Raw genomic sequence first — 17,156 nt, 5'->3', positions numbered from 1 at the left:
CATTCATTAACTATTTGTGAATGAGTAGAAAAAGACAGCAATTTTGCCATTGAATTTTTACATTTTCAGTTTGTCTCCATGCACCAGTATAATTCTGACCCTGTGCTTCTAGAATAGGTCATGGTCGCACATAAAACACAATTTGCATGCATAATGTTACATCAAGTTTTATTTTTTATGAGATGCAAACAATTGGAGCAAAAAAGAGACAAAAATTTAGAGAAAATATTTTATTGATTGTTAAAAGTGAGACCATTTGTCCCAAAATGTGCTGAAACATGTCAGAAGGACATGGGCATTTCACATTTTTTAAACTATGATTACCTACTTGTTAAGTTTTTGTTAATTAAGTATCGTTATGGTCTATTGATGTATGAGGTGAAAACTATGAAAGTAGACTTACCAGCAAATCCGTTTCTAGATATATTTCATGACAGCACTTTAGAAGGTTGATTCCCTACCCTAATAGGGACAGAGAACACAAAGAGGTGAAATAGTCCCTCCTCATTGACTGTCCAAAGGATTTTTCTAGTGCCAAAAGAACAACAGACATATGCACAAAAAAACCTGTTTGATGTTCCTAGAGTTCTTTTTTGAGAGGACAAATTCAGATTCACTCCAAAGACTCTCAGGAAATTTTTCAAAACCACATTACTAAGTTTTGTTTGACCTCATCTAATCAATAAATGAAGATAAAGTTTCTTGAAATTAAATGTTGATGTCAGAAGTGGGATTTGAACCCACGCCTCCAGGGAAGCCTGCGACCTGAACGCAGCACCTTAGACCGCTCAGCCATCCCGACTTTGATATGCAATTGGAACTTAACTCCTTCCATGCTAGTCAGCAGAAATGTTACCATCCCTTGTGATTAAAAACTTGTCACACCACCCCAAAAAAGTCAATAATTAACATTTTTTATATGCGTACTTTTCGTCTGCATTAATTTTTAAACCTCCATTTATTTTGTTTGGATATTAGAAATGTTAGATTTCTCACAAATGCGGTGATGCACCACATTACTTCAGAAACTACTGTTTGGCCACACAGCAGGGCTTTGAAAGGAAGAGCCCTATTTGGGTTTTGCAATGCAGATTTTGCAGGAATACCTTGCAGATGAAATTTGCAGAGTACCAAAACAGCAGAAAACCTCCCAAAGTGACCACATTTTAGAAATTATTTTGCACAATGAGTTAATCAACACCTGCAATTACTATTGTCAGCCTATAGGTGTTTTCACTCTGAACCATCCAGCATTGCAAGTATGCCAGTTTAGTGCCCAGCTTTTGCTTGCAGAGACAAGCAACCCATACATTTTTAAGTGGGCTCTACTCACTGGAGCAATGTCAAATATGTAGATGCTTTGTCTCACCATTAAAGTAGAAACCTCCTATATTTCAAATTAAAGATGACGGACCTGTGTGGAGCTTGTGTTTTTTGCCTTTTTGACTTTGTCCACAGCATATTTTTTAAGGACATTTGTCTCAGTAATGCCTCAGTGTTTCAAAGTCAAACAAGCTGACAATAATCATTCAGCTAGTGTCTGATAAGTGCTGTCTGTTTCAGCTAAATAGAGGAAAAATTACTAAAAAACATTCATGTGTTCAAAAGGAAAAAGTTACCGTTTCTCAAATTTTTAACATTTTGTTTTCTGTAGATAGTTAAGATTTTTAGGCCTTTTGATCATGATCAGTCCATGTGCTTTGTTTAATATCTCCTTAAAATGTAAACGGTGAAGAAAAAGCATTTTGCCGAAACCCGGGACCTTTAGATGTTCAGTCTAACGCTCTCCCAACTGAGCTATTTCAGCCATATCTATAAATTTTCTGGGGGGTTTGACACTCTGCAAATGTCAAGTGTCACACCTGGAGGGATATATTATAATTTTTCATTTGACTGTTTTTTGAAGCATGATTTCTATTTGAAACGCCTTCCATTTTGCTGTACATATTTAATAACATTCATTAACTATTTGTGAATGAGTAGAAAAAGACAGCAATTTTGCCATTGAATTTTTACATTTTCAGTTTGTCTCCATGCACCAGTATAATTCTGACCCTGTGCTTCTAGAATAGGTCATGGTCGCACATAAAACACAATTTGCATGCATAATGTTACATCAAGTTTTATTTTTTATGAGATGCAAACAATTGGAGCAAAAAAGAGACAAAAATTTAGAGAAAATATTTTATTGATTGTTAAAAGTGAGACCATTTGTCCCAAAATGTGCTGAAACATGTCAGAAGGACATGGGCATTTCACATTTTTTAAACTATGATTACCTACTTGTTAAGTTTTTGTTTATCAAGTATCGTTATGGTCTATTGATGTATGAGGTGAAAACTATGAAAGTAGACTTACCAGCAAATCCGTTTCTAGATATATTTCATGACAGCACTGTAGAAGATTGATTCCCTACCCTAATAGGGACAGAGAACACAAAGATGTGAAATAGTCCCACCTCATTGACTGTCCAAAGGATTTTTCTAGTGCCAAAAGAACAACAGACATATGCACAAAAAATCTGTTTGATGTTCCTAGAGTTCTTTTTTGAGAGGACAAATTCAGATTCACTCCAAAGACTCTCAGGAAATTTTTCAAAACCACATTACTAAGTTTTGTTTGACCTCATCTAATCAATAAATGAAGAAAAAAGTTTCTTGAGATTAAAAGTTGATGTCAGAGGTGGGATTTGAACCACTTGTAAACGGTGAAGAATAAGCATTTTGCCGAAACCCGGGATTGGACTAGGGACCTTTAGATCTTCAGTCTAACGCTCTCCCAACTGAGCTATTTCGGCCATATCTATACATTTTCTGGGGGGTTTGACACTCTGCAAATGTCAAGTGTCACACCTGGAGGGATATATTATAATTTTTCATTTGACTGTTTTTTGAAGCATGATTTCTATTTGAAACGCCTTCCATTTTGCTGTACATATTTAATAACATTCATTAACTATTTGTGAATGAGTAGAAAAAGACAGCAATTTTGCCATTGAAGTTTTACATTTTCAGTTTGTCTCCATGCACCAGTATAATTCTGACCCTGTGCTTCTAGAATAGGTCATGGTCGCACATAAAACACAATTTGCATGCATAATGTTACATCAAGTTTTATTTTTTATGAGATGCAAACAATTGGAGCAAAATAGAGACAAAAATTTAGAGAAAATATTTTATTGATTGTTAATGTTAAAAGTGAGACCATTTGTCCCAAAATGTGCTGAAACATGTCAGAATGACATGGGCATTTCACATTTTTTAAACTATGATTACCTACTTGTTAAGTTTTTGTTTATTAAGTATCGTTATGGTCTATTGATGTCTGAGGTGAAAACTATGAAAGTATACTTACCAGCAAATCCGTTTCTAGATATATTTCATGACAGCACTGTAGAAGGTTGATTCCCTACCCTAATAGGGACAGAGAACACAAAGAGGTGAAATAGTCCTCATTGACTGTCCAAAGGATTTTTCTAGTGCCAAAAGAACAACAGACATATGCACAAAAAAACCTGTTTGATGTTCCTAGAGTTCTTTTTTGAGAGGACAAATTCAGATTCACTCCAAAGACTCTCAGGAAATTTTTCAAAACCACATTACTAAGTTTTGTTTGACCTCATCTAATCAATAAATGAAGATAAAGTTTCTTGAAATTAAATGTTGATGTCAGAAGTGGGATTTGAACCCACGCCTCCAGGGAAGCCTGCGACCTGAACGCAGCACCTTAGACCGCTCAGCCATCCTGACTTTGATATGCAATTGGAACTTAACTCCTTCCATGCTAGTCAGCAGAAATGTTACCATCCCTTGTGATTAAAAACTTGTCACACCACCCCAAAAAAGTCAATAATTAACATTTTTTATATGCGTACTTTTCGTCTGCATTAATTTTTAAACCTCCATTTATTTTGTTTGGATATTAGAAATGTTAGATTTCTCACAAATGCGGTGATGCACCACATTACTTCAGAAACTACTGTTTGGCCACACAGCAGGGCTTTGAAAGGAAGAGCCCTATTTGGGTTTTGCAATGCAGATTTTGCAGGAATACCTTGCAGATGAAATTTGCAGAGTACCAAAACAGCAGAAAACCTCCCAAAGTGACCACATTTTAGAAATTATTTTGCACAATGAGTTAATCAACACCTGCAATTACTATTGTCAGCCTATAGGTGTTTTCACTCTGAACCATCCAGCATTGCAAGTATGCCAGTTTAGTGCCCAGCTTTTGCTTGCAGAGACAAGCAACCCATACATTTTTAAGTGGGCTCTACTCACTGGAGCAATGTCAAATATGTAGATGCTTTGTCTCACCATTAAAGTAGAAACCTCCTATATTTCAAATTAAAGATGACGGACCTGTGTGGAGCTTGTGTTTTTTGCCTTTTTGACTTTGTCCACAGCATATTTTTTAAGGACATTTGTCTCAGTAATGCCTCAGTGTTTCAAAGTCAAACAAGCTGACAATAATCATTCAGCTAGTGTCTGATAAGTGCTGTCTGTTTCAGCTAAATAGAGGAAAAAATACTAAAAAACATTCATGTGTTCAAAAGGAAAAAGTTACCGTTTCTCAAATTTTTAACATTTTGTTTTCTGTAGATAGTTAAGATTTTTAGGCCTTTTGATCATGATCAGTCCATGTGCTTTGTTTAATATCTCCTTAAAATGTAAACGGTGAAGAAAAAACATTTTGCCGAAACCCGGGACCTTTAGATGTTCAGTCTAACGCTCTCCCAACTGAGCTATTTCGGCCATATCTATACATTTTCTGGGGGGTTTGACACTCTGCAAATGTCAAGTGTCACACCTGGAGGGATATATTATAATTTTTCATTTGACTGTTTTTTGAAGCATGATTTCTATTTGAAACGCCTTCCATTTTGCTGTACATATTTAATAACATTCATTAACTATTTGTGAATGAGTAGAAAAAGACAGCAATTTTGCCATTGAAGTTTTACATTTTCAGTTTGTCTCCATGCACCAGTATAATTCTGACCCTGTGCTTCTAGAATAGGTCATGGTCGCACATAAAACACAATTTGCATGCATAATGTTACATCAAGTTTTATTTTTTATGAGATGCAAACAATTGGAGCAAAATAGAGACAAAAATTTAGAGAAAATATTTTATTGATTGTTAATGTTAAAAGTGAGACCATTTGTCCCAAAATGTGCTGAAACATGTCAGAATGACATGGGCATTTCACATTTTTTAAACTATTATTACCTACTTGTTAAGTTTTTGTTTATTAAGTATCGTTATGGTCTATTGATGTATGAGGTGAAAACTATGAAAGTATACTTACCAGCAAATCCGTTTCTAGATATATTTCATGACAGCACTGTAGAAGGTTGATTCCCTACCCTAATAGGGACAGAGAACACAAAGAGGTGAAATAGTCCTCATTGACTGTCCAAAGGATTTTTCTAGTGCCAAAAGAACAACAGACATATGCACAAAAAATCTGTTTGATGTTCCTAGAGTTCTTTTTTGAGAGGACAAATTCAGATTCACTCCAAAGACTCTCAGGAAATTTTTCAAAACCACATTACTAAGTTTTGTTTGACCTCATCTAATCAATAAATGAAGATAAAGTTTCTTGAAATTAAATATTGATGTCAGAAGTGGGATTTGAACCCACGTCTCCAGGGGAGACTGCGACCTGTACGCAGCGCCTTGGACTGCTCCGCCATCCTGACTTCGACATGCAATTGGAACTTAACTCCTTCCATGCTCGTCAGCAGAAATGTTACCATTCCTTGTGATTAAAAACTTGTCACACCACCCCAAAAAAGTCAATAAATAACATTTTTTATATGCGTACTTTTCGTCTGCATTAATTTTTAAACCTCCATTTATTTTGTTTGGATATTAGAAATGTTAGATTTCTCACAAATGCGGTGATGCACCACATTTCTTCAGAAACTACTGTTTGGCCACACAGCAGGGCTTTGAAAGGAAGAGCCCTATTTGGGTTTTGCAATGCAGATTTTGCAGGAATACCTTGCAGATGAAATTTGCAGAGTACCAAAACAGCAGAAAACCTCCCAAAGTGACCACATTTTAGAAATTATTTTGCACAATGAGTTAAGCAACACCTGCAATTACTATTGTCAGCCTATAGGTGTTTTCACTCTGAACCATCCAGCATTGCAAGTATGCCAGTTTAGTGCCCAGCTTTTGCTTGCAGAGACAAGCAACCCATACATTTTTAAGTGGGCTCTACTCACTGGAGCAATGTCAAATATGTAGATGCTTTGTCTCACCATTAAAGTAGAAACCTCCTATATTTCAAATTAAAGATGACGGACCTGTGTGGAGCTTGTGTTTTTTGCCTTTTTGACTTTGTCCACAGCATATTTTTTAAGGACATTTGTCTCAGTAATGCCTCAGTGTTTCAAAGTCAAACAAGCTGACAATAATCATTCAGCTAGTGTCTGATAAGTGCTGTCTGTTTCAGCTAAATAGAGGAAAAATTACTAAAAAACATTCATGTGTTCAAAAGGAAAAAGTTACCGTTTCTCAAATTATTAACATTTTGTTTTCTGTAGATAGTTAAGATTTTTAGGCCTTTTGATCATGATCAGTCCATGTGCTTTGTTTAATATCTCCTTAAAATGTAAACGGTGAAGAAAAAGCATTTTGCCGAAACCCGGGACCTTTAGATGTTCAGTATAACGCTCTCCCAACTGAGCTATTTCGGCCATATCTATAAATTTTCTGGGGGGTTTGACACTCTGCAAATGTCAAGTGTCACACCTGGAGGGATATATTATAATTTTTCATTTGACTGTTTTTTGAAGCATGATTTCTATTTGAAACGCCTTCCATTTTGCTGTACATATTTAATAACATTCATTAACTATTTGTGAATGAGTAGAAAAAGACAGCAATTTTGCCATTGAATTTTTACATTTTCAGTTTGTCTCCATGCACCAGTATAATTCTGACCCTGTGCTTCTAGAATAGGTCATGGTCGCACATAAAACACAATTTGCATGCATAATGTTACATCAAGTTTTATTTTTTATGAGATGCAAACAATTGGAGCAAAAAAGAGACAAAAATTTAGAGAAAATATTTTATTGATTGTTAAAAGTGAGACCATTTGTCCCAAAATGTGCTGAAACATGTCAGAAGGACATGGGCATTTCACATTTTTTAAACTATGATTACCTACTTGTTAAGTTTTTGTTTATCAAGTATCGTTATGGTCTATTGATGTATGAGGTGAAAACTATGAAAGTAGACTTACCAGCAAATCCGTTTCTAGATATATTTCATGACAGCACTGTAGAAGGTTGATTCCCTACCCTAATAGGGACAGAGAACACAAAGAGGTGAAATAGTCCCACCTCATTGACTGTCCAAAGGATTTTTCTAGTGCCAAAAGAACAACAGACATATGCACAAAAAATCTGTTTGATGTTCCTAGAGTTCTTTTTTGAGAGGACAAATTCAGATTCACTCCAAAGACTCTAAGGAAATTTTTCAAAACCACATTACTAAGTTTTGTTTGACCTCATCTAATCAATAAATGAAGAAAAAAGTTTCTTGAGATTAAAAGTTGATGTCAGAGGTGGGATTTGAACCACTTGTAAACGGTGAAGAATAAGCATTTTGCCGAAACCCGGGATTGGACTAGGGACCTTTAGATATTCAGTCTAACGCTCTCCCAACTGAGCTATTTCGGCCATATCTATACATTTTCTGGGGGGTTTGACACTCTGCAAATGTCAAGTGTCACACCTGGAGGGATATATTATAATTTTTCATTTGACTGTTTTTTGAAGCATGATTTCTATTTGAAACGCCTTCCATTTTGCTGTACATATTTAATAACATTCATTAACTATTTGTGAATGAGTAGAAAAAGACAGCAATTTTGCCATTGAAGTTTTACATTTTCAGTTTGTCTCCATGCACCAGTATAATTCTGACCCTGTGCTTCTAGAATAGGTCATGGTCGCACATAAAACACAATTTGCATGCATAATGTTACATCAAGTTTTATTTTTTATGAGATGCAAACAATTGGAGCAAAATAGAGACAAAAATTTAGAGAAAATATTTTATTGATTGTTAATGTTAAAAGTGAGACCATTTGTCCCAAAATGTGCTGAAACATGTCAGAATGACATGGGCATTTCACATTTTTTAAACTATGATTACCTACTTGTTAAGTTTTTGTTTATTAAGTATCGTTATGGTCTATTGATGTATGAGGTGAAAACTATGAAAGTATACTTACCAGCAAATCCGTTTCTAGATATATTTCATGACAGCACTGTAGAAGGTTGATTCCCTACCCTAATAGGGACAGAGAACACAAAGAGGTGAAATAGTCCTCATTGACTGTCCAAAGGATTTTTCTAGTGCCAAAAGAACAACAGACATATGCACAAAAAATCTGTTTGATGTTCCTAGAGTTCTTTTTTGAGAGGACAAATTCAGATTCACTCCAAAGACTCTCAGGAAATTTTTCAAAACCACATTACTAAGTTTTGTTTGACCTCATCTAATCAATAAATGAAGATAAAGTTTCTTGAAATTAAATATTGATGTCAGAAGCGGGATTTGAACCCACATCTCCAGGGGAGACTGCGACCTGTACGCAGCGCCTTAGACTGCTCCGCCATCCTGACTTCGACATGCAATTGGAACTTAACTCCTTCCATGCTAGTCAGCAGAAATGTTACCATTCCTTGTGATTAAAAACTTGTCACACCACCCCAAAAAAGTCAATAAATAACATTTTTTATATGCGTACTTTTCGTCTGCATTAATTTTTAAACCTCCATTTATTTTGTTTGGATATTAGAAATGTTAGATTTCTCACAAATGCGGTGATGCACCACATTTCTTCAGAAACTACTGTTTGGCCACACAGCAGGGCTTTGAAAGGAAGAGCCCTATTTGGGTTTTGCAATGCAGATTTTGCAGGAATACCTTGCAGATGAAATTTGCAGAGTACCAAAACAGCAGAAAACCTCCCAAAGTGACCACATTTTAGAAATTATTTTGCACAATGAGTTAATCAACACCTGCAATTACTATTGTCAGCCTATAGGTGTTTTCACTCTGAACCATCCAGCATTGCAAGTATGCCAGTTTAGTGCCCAGCTTTTGCTTGCAGAGACAAGCAACCCATACATTTTTAAGTGGGCTCTACTCACTGGAGCAATGTCAAATATGTAGATGCTTTGTCTCACCATTAAAGTAGAAACCTCCTATATTTCAAATTAAAGATGACGGACCTGTGTGGAGCTTGTGTTTTTTGCCTTTTTGACTTTGTCCACAGCATATTTTTTAAGGACATTTGTCTCAGTAACGCCTCAGTGTTTCAAAGTCAAACAAGCTGACTATAATCATTCAGCTAGTGTCTGATAAGTGCTGTCTGTTTCAGCTATCAGGTTACCTTTTAATTCTCTTACAGCTAAGTCAATCTGAAATAAAACAAAATAGAGGAAAAATTACTAAAAAACATTCATGTGTTCAAAAGGAAAAAGTTACCGTTTCTCAAATTTTTAACATTTTGTTTTCTGTAGATAGTTAAGATTTTTAGGCCTTTTACATTAGCTGTAAATAATGAGTCCATGTGCTTTGTTTAATATCTCCTTAAAATGGAAACGGTGAAGAAAAAGCATTTTGCTGAAACCTGGGATTGGACCAGGAACCTTTAGATCTTCAGTCTAACGCTTTCCCAACTGAGCTATTTTGGCCATATCTATGCATTTTCTGGGGGGTTTGACACTCTGCAAATGTCAAGTGTCACACCTGGAGGGATATATTATAATTTTTAATTTGACTGTTTTTTGAAGCATGATTTCTATTTGAAACGCCTTCCATTTTGCTGTACATATTTAATAACATTCATTAACTATTTGTGAATGAGTAGAAAAAGACAGCAATTTTGCCATTGAAGTTTTACATTTTCAGTTTGTCTCCATGCACCAGTATAATTCTGACCCTGTGCTTCTAGAATAGGTCATGGTCGCACATAAAACACAATTTGCATGCATAATGTTACATCAAGATTTATTTTTTATGAGATGCAAACAATTGGAGCAAAATAGAGACAAAAATTTAGAGAAAATATTTTATTGATTGTTAATGTTAAAAGTGAGACCATTTGTCCCAAAATGTGCTGAAACATGTCAGAATGACATGGGCATTTCACATTTTTTAAACTATGATTAACTACTTGTTAAGTTTTTGTTTATTAAGTATCGTTATGGTCTATTGATGTATGAGGTGAAAACTATGAAAGTAGACTTACCAGCAAATCCGTTTCTAGATATATTTCATGACAGCACTGTAGAAGGTTGATTCCCTACCCTAATAGGGACAGAGAACACAAAGGGGTGAAATAGTCCCTCCTCATTGACTGTCCAAAGGATTTTTCTAGTGCCAAAAGAACAACAGACATATGCACAAAAAATCTGTTTGATGTTCCTAGAGTTCTTTTTTGAGAGGACAAATTCAGATTCACTCCAAAGACTCTCAGGAAATTTTTCAAAACCACATTACTAAGTTTTGTTTGACCTCATCTAATCAATAAATGAAGATAAAGTTTCTTGAAATTAAATGTTGATGTCAGAAGTGGGAGAAGTGGGAGTCTGCGACCTGAACGCAGCGCCTTAGACCGCTCGGCCATCCTGACTTCGATATGCAATTGGAACTTAACTCCTTCCATGCTAGTCAGCAGAAATGTTACCATTTCTTGTGATTAAAAACTTGTCACACCACCCCAAAAAAGTCAATAAATAACATTTTTTATATGCGTACTTTTCGTCTGCATTAATTTTTAAACCTCCATTTATTTTGTTTGGATATTAGAAATGTTAGATTTCTCACAAATGCGGTGATGCGCCACATTTCTTCAGAAACTACTGTTTGGCCACACAGCAGGGATTTGAAAGGAAGAGCCCTATTTGGGTTTTGCAATGCAGATTTTGCAGGAATACCTTGCAGATGAAATTTGCAGAGTACCAAAACAGCAGAAAACCTCCCAAAGTGACCACATTTTAGAAATTATTTTGCACAATGAGTTAATCAACACCTGCAATTACTATTGTCAGCCTATAGGTGTTTTCACTCTGAACCATCCAGCATTGCAAGTATGCCAGTTTAGTGCCCAGCTTTTGCTTGCAGAGACAAGCAACCCATACATTTTTAAGTGGGCTCTACTCACTGGAGCAATGTCAAATATGTAGATGCTTTGTCTCACCATTAAAGTAGAAACCTCCTATATTTCAAATTAAAGATGACGGACCTTTGTGGAGCTTGTGTTTTTTGCCTTTTTGACTTTGTCCACAGCATATTTTTTAAGGACATTTGTCTCAGTAATGCCTCAGTGTTTCAAAGTCAAACAAGCTGACTATAATCATTCAGCTAGTGTCTGATAAGTGCTGTCTGTTTCAGCTATCAGGTTACCTTTTAATCCTCTTACAGCTAAGTCAATCTGAAATAAAACAAAATAGAGGAAAAATTACTAAAAAACATTCATGTGTTCAAAAGGAAAAAGTTACCGTTTCTCAAATTTTTAACATTTTGTTTTCTGTAGATAGTTAAGATTTTTAGGCCTTTTGATCATGATCAGTCCATGTGCTTTGTTTAATATCTCCTTAAAATGTAAACGGTGAAGAAAAAGCATTTTGCCGAAACCCGGGACCTTTAGATCTTCAGTCTAACTCTCTCCCAACTGAGCTATTTCGGCCATATCTATACATTTTCTGGGGGGTTTGACACTCTGCAAATGTCAAGTGTCACACCTGGAGGGATATATTATAATTTTTCATTTGACTGTTTTTTGAAGCATGATTTCTATTTGAAACGCCTTCCATTTTGCTGTACATATTTAATAACATTCATTAACTATTTGTGAATGAGTAGAAAAAGACAGCAATTTTGCCATTGAATTTTTACATTTTCAGTTTGTCTCCATGCACCAGTATAATTCTGACCCTGTGCTTCTAGAATAGGTCATGGTCGCACATAAAACACAATTTGCATGCATAATGTTACATCAAGTTTTATTTTTTATGAGATGCAAACAATTGGAGCAAAAAAGAGACAAAAATTTAGAGAAAATATTTTATTGATTGTTAAAAGTGAGACCATTTGTCCCAAAATGTGCTGAAACATGTCAGAAGGACATGGGCATTTCACATTTTTTAAACTATGATTACCTACTTGTTAAGTTTTTGTTTATTAAGTATCGTTATGGTCTATTGATGTATGAGGTGAAAACTATGAAAGTAGACTTACCAGCAAATCCGTTTCTAGATATATTTCATGACAGCACTTTAGAAGGTTGATTCCCTACCCTAATAGGGACAGAGAACACAAAGAGGTGAAATAGTCCCTCCTCATTGACTGTCCAAAGGATTTTTCTAGTGCCAAAAGAACAACAGACATATGCACAAAAAATCTGTTTGATGTTCCTAGAGTTCTTTTTTGAGAGGACAAATTCAGATTCACTCCAAAGACTCTCAGGAAATTTTTCAAAACCACATTACTAAGTTTTGTTTGGCCTCATCTAATCAATAAATGAAGAAAAAAGTTTCTTGAAATTAAAAGTTGATGTCAGAGGTGGGATTTGAACCACTTGTAAACGGTGAAGAAAAAGCATTTTGCCGAAACCCGGGATTGGACCAGGGACCTTTAGATCTTCAGTCTAACGCTCTCCTATCTGAGCTATTTCGGCCATATCTATACAATTTCTGGGGGGTTTGACACTCTGCAAATGTCAAGTGTGACACCTGGAGGGATATATTATAATTTTTCATTTGACTGTTTTTTGAAGCATGATTTCTATTTGAAACGCCTTCCATTTTGCTGTACATATTTAATAACATTCATTAACTATTTGTGAATGAGTAGAAAAAGACAGCAATTTTGCCATTGAAGTTTTACATTTTCAGTTTGTCTCCATGCACCAGTATAATTCTGACCCTGTGCTTCTAGAATAGGTCATGGTCGCACATAAAACACAATTTGCATGCATAATGTTACATCAAGTTTTATTTTTTATGAGATGCAAACAATTGGAGCAAAATAGAGACAAAAATTTAGAGAAAATATTTTATTGATTGTTAATGTTAAAAGTGAGACCATTTGTCCCAAAATGTGCTGAAACATGTCAGAATGACATGGGCATTTCACATTTTTTAAACTATGATTACCTACTTGTTAAGTTTTTGTTTATTAAGTATCGTTATGGTCTATTGATGTATGAGGTGAAAACTATGAAAGTAGACTTACCAGCAAATCCGTTTCTAGATATATTTCATGACAGCACTGTAGAAGGTTGATTCCCTACCCTAATAGGGACAGAGAACACAAAGAGGTGAAATAGTCCCTCCTCATTGACTGTCCAAAGGATTTTTCTAGTGCCAAAAGAACAACAGACATATGCACAAAAAATCTGTTTGATGTTCCTAGAGTTCTTTTTTGAGAGGACAAATTCAGATTCACTCCAAAGACTCTCAGGAAATTTTTCAAAACCACATTACTAAGTTTTGTTTGACCTCATCTAATCAATAAATGAAGAAAAAAGTTTCTTGAAATTAAAAGTTGATGTCAGAGGTGGGATTTGAACCACTTGTAAACGGTGAAGAAAAAGCATTTTGCCGAAACCCGGGATTGGACCAGGGACCTTTAGATGTTCAGTCTAACGCTCTCCCAACTGAGCTATTTCGGCCATATCGATACATTTTCTGGGGGGTTTGACACTCTGCAAATGTCAAGTGTCACACCTGGAGGGATATATTATAATTTTTCATTTGACTGTTTTTTGAAGCATGATTTCTATTTGAAACGCCTTCCATTTTGCTGTACATATTTAATAACATTCATTAACTATTTGTGAATGAGTAGAAAAAGACAGCAATTTTGCCATTGAAGTTTTACATTTTCAGTTTGTCTCCATGCACCAGTATAATTCTGACCCTGTGCTTCTAGAATAGGTCATGGTCGCACATAAAACACAATTTGCATGCATAATGTTACATCAAGATTTATTTTTTATGAGATGCAAACAATTGGAGCAAAATAGAGACAAAAATTTAGAGAAAATATTTTATTGATTGTTAATGTTAAAAGTGAGACCATTTGTCCCAAAATGTGCTGAAACATGTCAGAATGACATGGGCATTTCACATTTTTTAAACTATGATTAACTACTTGTTTAGTTTTTGTTTATTAAGTATCGTTATGGTCTATTGATGTATGAGGTGAAAACTATGAAAGTAGACTTACCAGCAAATCCGTTTCTAGATATATTTCATGACAGCACTGTAGAAGATTGATTCCCTACCCTAATAGGGACAGAGAACACAAAGAGGTGAAATAGTCCCTCCTCATTGACTGTCCAAAGGATTTTTCTAGTGCCAAAAGAACAACAGACATATGCACAAAAAATCTGTTTGATGTTCCTAGAGTTCTTTTTTGAGAGGACAAATTCAGATTCACTCCAAAGACTCTCAGGAAATTTTTCAAAACCACATTACTAAGTTTTGTTTGACCTCATCTAATCAATAAATGAAGATAAAGTTTCTTGAAATTAAATGTTGATGTCAGAAGTGGGAGTCTGCGACCTGAACGCAGCGCCTTAGACCGCTCGGCCATCCTGACTTCGATATGCAATTGGAACTTAACTCCTTCCATGCTAGTCAGCAGAAATGTTACCATTTCTTGTGATTAAAAACTTGTCACACCACCCCAAAAAAGTCAATAAATAACATTTTTTATATGCGTACTTTTCGTCTGCATTAATTTTTAAACCTCCATTTATTTTGTTTGGATATTAGAAATGTTAGATTTCTCACAAATGCGGTGATGCGCCACATTTCTTCAGAAACTACTGTTTGGCCACACAGCAGGGCTTTGAAAGGAAGAGCCCTATTTGGGTTTTGCAATGCAGATTTTGCAGGAATACCTTGCAGATGAAATTTGCAGAGTACCAAAACAGCAGAAAACCTCCCAAAGTGACCACATTTTAGAAATTATTTTGCACAATGAGTTAATCAACACCTGCAATTACTATTGTCAGCCTATAGGTGTTTTCACTCTGAACCATCCAGCATTGCAAGTATGCCAGTTTAGTGCCCAGCTTTTGCTTGCAGAGACAAGCAACCCATACATTTTTAAGTGGGCTCTACTCACTGGAGCAATGTCAAATATGTAGATGCTTTGTCTCACCATTAAAGTAGAAACCTCCTATATTTCAAATTAAAGATGACGGACCTGTGTGGAGCTTGTGTTTTTTGCCTTTTTGACTTTGTCCACAGCATATTTTTTAAGGACATTTGTCTCAGTAATGCCTCAGTGTTTCAAAGTCAAACAAGCTGACTATAATCATTCAGCTAGTGTCTGATAAGTGCTGTCTGTTTCAGCTATCAGGTTACCTTTTAATCCTCTTACAGCTAAGTCAATCTGAAATAAAACAAAATAGAGGAAAAATTACTAAAAAACATTCATGTGTTCAAAAGGAAAAAGTTACCATTTCTCAAATTTTTAACATTTTGTTTTCTGTAGATAGTTAAGATTTTTAGGCCTTTTGATCATGATCAGTCCATGTGCTTTGTTTAATATCTCCTTAAAATGTAAACGGTGAAGAAAAAGCATTTTGCCGAAACCCAGGATTGGACCAGGGACCTTTAGATCTTCAGTCTAACGCTCTCCCAACCGAGCTATTTCAGCCATATCTATACATTTTCTGGGGGGTTTGACACTCTGCAAATGTCAAGTGTCACACCTGGAGGGATATATTATAATTTTTCATTTGACTGTTTTTTGAAGCATGATTTCTATTTGAAACGCCTTCCATTTTGCTGTACATATTTAATAACATTCATTAACTATTTGTGAATGAGTAGAAAAAGACAGCAATTTTGCCATTGAATTTTTACATTTTCAGTTTGTCTCCATGCACCAGTATAATTCTGACCCTGTGCTTCTAGAATAGGTCATGGTCGCACATAAAACACAATTTGCATGCATAATGTTACATCAAGTTTTATTTTTTATGAGATGCAAACAATTGGAGCAAAAAAGAGACAAAAATTTAGAGAAAATATTTTATTGATTGTTAATGCTAAACGTGAGACCATTTGTCCCAAAATGTGCTGAAACATGTCAGAATGACATGGGCATTTCACATTTTTTAAACTATGATTACCTACTTGTTAAGTTTTTGTTTATTAAGTATCGTTATGGTCTATTGATGTATGAGGTGAAAACTATGAAAGTAGACTTACCAGCAAATCCGTTTCTAGATATATTTCATGACAGCACTGTAGAAGGTTGATTCCCTACCCTAATAGGGACAGAGAACACAAAGAGGTGAAATAGTCCCTCCTCATTAACTGTCCAAAGGATTTTTCTAGTGCCAAAAGAACAACAGACATATGCACAAAAAATCTGTTTGATGTTCCTAGAGTTCTTTTTTGAGAGGACAAATTCAGATTCACTCCAAAGACTCTCAGGAAATTTTTCAAAACCACATTACTAAGTTTTGTTTGACCTCATCTAATCAATAAATGAAGAAAAAAGTTTCTTGAAATTAAAAGTTGATGTCAGAGGTGGGATTTGAACCACTTGTAAACGGTGAAGAAAAAGCATTTTGCCGAAACCCGGGATTGAACCAGGGACCTTTAGATATTCAGTCTAACGCTCTCCCAACTGAGCTATTTAGGCCATATCTATACATTTTCTGGGGGTTTTACACCCTGCAAATGTCAAGTGTCACACCTGGAGGGATATATTATAATTTTTCATTTGACTGTTTTTTGAAGCATGATTTCTATTTGAAACGCCTTCCATTTTGCTGTACATATTTAATAACATTCATTAACTATTTGTGAATGAGTAGAAAAAGACAGCAATTTTGCCATTGAAGTTTTACATTTTCAGTTTGTCTCCATGCACCAGTATAATTCTGACCCTGTGCTTCTAGAATAGGTCATGGTCGCACATAAAACACAATTTGCATGCATAATGTTACATCAAGTTTTATTTTTTATGAGATGCAAACAATTGGAGCAAAATAGAGACAAAAATTTAGAGAAAATATTTTATTGATTGTTAATGTTAAAAGTGAGACCATTTGTCCCAAAATGTGCTGAAACATGTCAGAATGACATGGG

The sequence above is a fragment of the Dendrobates tinctorius genome, unplaced genomic scaffold (assembly GCF_039654945.1).
Source record: "Dendrobates tinctorius isolate UK_male_01 unplaced genomic scaffold, ASM3965494v1 ptg000350l, whole genome shotgun sequence".
Lineage (NCBI taxonomy): Eukaryota > Metazoa > Chordata > Amphibia > Anura > Dendrobatidae > Dendrobates > Dendrobates tinctorius.
Note: the sequence above shows the minus strand (reverse complement) of the source record.